Raw genomic sequence first — 5,606 nt, forward strand, 5'->3', positions numbered from 1 at the left:
TTGTTGGTGATGCAACTTTCATCGATAATTTGGTTAGGCGTGCGTATAAAGGTCACGCCTGTTTGAACGACAATGTAACGAGTTAGCTAACTCGTCTACGCGCTGGAGTGTAGTAATTGATCAAATTCAAGTGAAACATAATTTTATTATTTTTTTTTTTTTTTTTCTTGTTGAAAGATTTTCTCTTTACGAATTGCATTTTTAAAATAAAATTAGGATTTCATGTCAAGGGGAGTTTTTGAGCTGCGCAGTCGGGCGGCAGGGGCACGTGTCACGACCGCCGTTTGAAAAAAAAAAAAAAAAAAAAAAAAAATGTCCCCCTCTGTTTTGAACACAATCGTAGACCTAACGAAGTCGTCTGCTCTTTTCTTTGAAGCCCCGTGAAAAAGGGTGGACCCTTTTTTTTTTTTTTTTTTCTTTTTCTGGATGTTGTGATGCGCTATTTATAGCTGATTTGAATTGAAACAAGTCACGTGTCTATTTTTCTTTTTGTAAAACGCAATTTTTTTTTTTTTTTTTTTTTTTTAGATTTTGCTCGCGTGTGTCACATTTTGTTTGCGACTGCCGTCGCACACGGGAGGTTATAGGCCAATTTGGTTAGTCTCATTACCAATTCCAAGGGAGGGCGGACACACAAGTAGGCGAATCAATTCGATTGTCGTTTTTGATTATGGCGCTCCTGCCCCCCCCCCCCCCCCCACCTCCGTGACTGACGTGATTATTTCAAAGATATCTATTTTGTTTAATCATGATAGTAAACTCCACCGCATAGGCCAATTAGTCGTTCGATTGTCAACGCAAATAGGGCCGGCTATAATCATCTCTTTTCTCTGAATTCAATTCAATTATTTAGCGTTGAAGAAAAAAAAAATGTAGGTTGCCTCTTTTGATCTGTTTTTTTTTTTATTATTATCATTATTTCTTCTTCTCTACATTTAAGAATAAATTTAAAACTGTTCAAAGTCGGTAAGAAGATTCACACACATACAAAGGGGGGGGGGGTTAAACAAATATATATAGGCTTGTATTTTGGCGGCGGCGGCGCCGTACAGACTGGACTCGCTGAAAGAAAAGAGCAGTTCTTGCTGGGGTGGGTGGCGATAAAGAGAGAAAAGAGGCACGTAGATATAAAGGCGCGAGAGAGAGAGAGAGAGAAAGAGAGAAGGGGGGTCATTTGCATAGATGCAGCAGCAGCAGCAGCCACTAACACACACACACACACACACACATATATATACCGCCAGGAGGAGGTGGGTACTACACACGAAAAAAAGAATCCTTTTTCATGTCCTTTTTTTATATATACACACACACACACACACACGTATACCCGTGGTGCTTGTGTGTTGCCGCTTTGAAGATGATGATGAGCTCTACTTTTCTTTTCTTTTCTTTTTTTTTTTTTTTTTTTTCAAGGGGTATAAGGAGCTTCTTCATCTCTCCTTGTAGGATTGTCTTTATCTGAGATATTTCAAAAAATAAAAGCGTCTTGTAGACACTGCCGTTGGGGCTATTTGTGTATGTGTGTATATATATGCCGCGCTCCCTGTAAACTCGTGTGTGTGTGTGTGTGTGTCTGATGATGAGCAAGAAGTTCTCTTGCGAGCATTGCGGACGTGGAAAACGACACGCCTCGAGGTGAGGACACCTCCTTCATTTTTTTTTTCCATCACAGGTAAAAAAAAAAAAAAGAAATGAAGAAAGAGGTACAAGAAAAAGAAAGGTACAGATGATGGTAGACTTCTAAAAAGAAAAGAAAAAAAAAACAGGGCTAGAGAGGATATAGTGACATGAGCCGTAGAGTCGCCATCATCGTCTGTGATGGACAACCGGTGGGCGGGTCTCCCTTTTCTACTGTTAGCGTGCCCCCCCCCTGTCTTCTTCGTCTTGCCTCTATTGACTCAAAGATGATCTTTATTTTCATTTTTTTTTTTTATTTAAGTACGCCAAAAAAAAAAAAATGAAAGAAAACAATCGGCCGTTTGTTTTATTTTGAAATTTGAAAATTTCCCGCTTGTTTTTTGCGATCATTTAAAAAGGTGTTATTCCATTCATTTTTTTTTTTTTTCGAGGAGGGGGGGAAGGAAGGCCTTAATCTATTTGACTGCGTGCATTTGTAATGAGTCTATTGCGAGGCCTGTGTTTTCTACCTTTTTTTTCTTACCTGGACAGCAACCAATTGATTTTGTGGTGATGACATTGATGAACACGCTTCTTTACAACCCGAGTTAACACACACACACACACGATCGATTACCGTTTTTACAGACGTCCATTTAGGCCCTTCGTTTAAAAATGGTTTTACTTTAATCATCAAAACTGATAACTTGTTTGATTTCCTTTCTTCAAGTTTCCGAGGGGTGAAGGATATGCAAATGAGTGGCTTTCTCCGTGTGTGGCGTTTGTCATTAGGATCTAATAAATTCGACCAATCAGCACCTTGGAGCAGCGGCTCGCGATCAATGAATAAAAGAATTTCTTTTAGTTTTTTTTTTTGTTTTTTTTTAGACCTACCAAGACGATTTTCTTCTTTCTTTTTCATTAAGAGAAAAAAAAAAAAAATAGCCACCGCTGAAGCCGACAAGCTTTTTATGCCTTTCAAAGTGGGAGTGTACTGGCGTAAAGAAACAAAAGAAAAAAGGAAAGAGAAAAAAAAAAAAAAAATATATTAACGAGCCCACTAATGCATATGTACGCGCACTGTGATTTTTGCTTCTTTTGTTTGTTTCCATTTGAGAATTTCTAAACGTTTTATTTTTAATTCAATGGCTTTGCTTTTTCTTTTTTTTTTTTTTTTTTTTTTTTTGAGTTTTTTGAGTTTTTTTTTGGAAAACAAAAAGGCAAACGCTTGGATAATTGTGGAATCGTTTATATGCCCTTATTCTTTTTTTCTTTTCTTTTTTTTTTTTTAGCGAGTCATCTCTAATGAATCTATTAGCGTGGCTCGTTATAAATTGTGTCGTTGATTGATTGTAGGCTTCTCTCTCAGGTGGCCCCGTCCAATCATGGCGCAGATTTTTTTTTTTTTGTTTGTTTTTGTTTTCTATTTAGACGTGCGTTTCAGGTGAAAGAAGAGGAAATGATTAGTTTGTGTTTTGGCACGCGGACTTTTCGCTTTGGTGTTAAAAACGGGCGCTCTAAAAAGCCAAACAAATCAGCAGGTTGTCTCTCTTATACCCATAACCTTTTTTTTTTTTTTTTTCTTTTTTCTCCCTTTTTTCTTGACTGACTATTAGACGTTAGCTGCTGGATAATCTCTGCGTGTCCGCTTATATGTCCAGTCAAGAAAATACAAATCATCTGGGAGCTCATTTCTTTTTCTCACTCGCTGCGGGAGACACACAACAGGGGCAAAGAAAAAAAAAAAAAAAAAAAAAAAAACGATTACTATTTCTGTAAAGAGGTGGAAATCAATTTTCTTTAAATGTTTTTGCCACCTTTTTGGGTTTTATTTTTTTATTATTATTTATTTTTTATTTTTTTTTATGTTTAAAATTTTGTTTGATTTAAAAAGTTACGAGTTTTGGGGAGTTATCATTCGAAAACGCTCGCGATAGGATGATTTTTTATTTATTTATTTTTACAAGTCTTTAAATATACATATATTATTGTAAGCTGCTGTGTAAAGCCCCGTCCCTCCTATATTCTTTTTTCTTTGGCGTCCAGCGTTTTTTTGTTCCGTTGGTCGGCAGCGGCTTCTTGTCTATGCAAATGATCTGATGAATAATTCACTTTCGTTTGGTGGGCTGCGGCTTGTCTTGCTCGCAGTCAGATTTTTTTTTTTTTTTTTTTTTTCCCTCTCTCATGTCCGACTGTCCTTTATATATTTTAAGAAAACGGGCCTCTTTTTTTTTTTTTTTTTTTTTTTTTTTTTTTTTTTTTTCTCGAACGCTACCACCGACTACTGATCTCTTCCCCCTTTTTTTTTTTTTTTTTTTTTTTTTGCCTGTACACATAATATTATAATAAACCGTCGTAATGAACCGTCATTACAATGATAAACACGCTTGAAAAACGCCAGCAGACTGCTGTGCACTTCTCTGTCCGTTTTGCTTCGCATTTTGAATTTCAGCTTGAACGTTCAAGTGTCCCGCCAAAATGTTTTTTTTTTTTTTTTTTGAATTTCTGCTCACCTTTTGAATTTCAAACTATTTTCAAATGTTCTTTTATTCACACTGTTTGCGCAGGGATTTCTATAATATTTTATTTTCTCCCATCTTTCTTATTTAATTCGAAAGAAAATAATAATTTAAATTTCAAAACAAAAAACATCCTGGTTAGTATGGGTGTGTGTGTGTGTGTGTGTGTGTGTCGAGCCGCTTTTCGTTGGCCCGCTCACACATTCGACGAGAGAGAGAGAAAAAAAAAAGGAAAAAAACAATTGCCGCCGTGTAATTATGATAATTTCTTTTCTGAGGCTCGAAAGTCGACTCGACACACAAGACCCCCCTCTCTTTTTTTTTTTCTTTTCTCTAACTTTTTTACTAAATATTGAAAAAAAAAAAAAAAAAACTCGTACTGCTGTCCCCCGGAAGTGGTGAGATGGTCAGACCGTCACACACACACACACACACATTCACTACGTTTGTGTGTCTGTTGGCCCGTTTTTTTTTTTTTTTCTTTCTCTGTGGGCATCATTTTATTTTTTCGCTCTCTCTCTGTACCGAAAAAGGGGGACCTTTTTACAAACTGCCAATTTTCCAGCTGTTTGAATTGCGCGCCAGTATCTATGCCGCCCACTTGTAACAAAAAAAAAAAAATAAATAAAATAAATAATAAAAAAAACCACCGAAACCACCGACCACCTTCATCGAGCCCGGGAATATCATCGAGGTCCCCTCCGCGCATCCTCCCGAACGGGGATGCTTCCCCCCCCCCCCGCTCCCCCTCCTAAACAACTTGTATCCCACCCGAATAAATTTGATTTTGTTCCTCATAAAAAATATTCACGTTTTGAATATTTGAAATCAAACGCCGTTTATCGTTCGCCGTTTGCTCCGAACCAATCGAATTCATTTTTCTTTTTTTTTTTTTTTTTTAAATGTCGACTGAAACAAAACAAAATAAACAAATGAATGGGGGGGGGGGGCACTACGGTATAGAAAAATACAGAAGGGGGGGGGGGGTCGCACACAAAAAGAAATTGAGTAGCAGGTAGCTCATTCATACCCTGTAGGTTTTTTTTTTGTTTTTTTTTGTTGTTGTTCTCCTCAATTTTCTTTTTTTGTGCGTGTGTGTTTTTATTGACGGCGGTCAACAGTCGATGACGATTGCCTTTTCTCTCTCTCTCTCTCTCTCTCTCTCTCTCTTGTTCTCGTCGATGAGTTGGTGAAGGAGGCGGTCAGTTGCGAGTCGCACAGGAGATGGGAAAGGCGGGTGACATGCGCGCTAACCACCTTCAAACATCGTAAAAAGACAAAAAAAAAAAATGTTTATATTCCCTTTTTCCTTTTTTTTTTCTGTCCGTCCCCTCGGAAAACGGATGGGCCATGTCGTCCGTACATCTTCCGATGACCGGAAGCTCCTCCCCTCACTTGCGGTGCAACCTCCCCCCCCCCTCGTCTCTTTTTTTTTTTTCCTGTACGTTTCGTATAAGGTGGAAAAAG

The sequence above is a fragment of the Daphnia carinata genome, chromosome 6 (genome assembly GCF_022539665.2).
Source record: "Daphnia carinata strain CSIRO-1 chromosome 6, CSIRO_AGI_Dcar_HiC_V3, whole genome shotgun sequence".
Lineage (NCBI taxonomy): Eukaryota > Metazoa > Arthropoda > Branchiopoda > Diplostraca > Daphniidae > Daphnia > Daphnia carinata.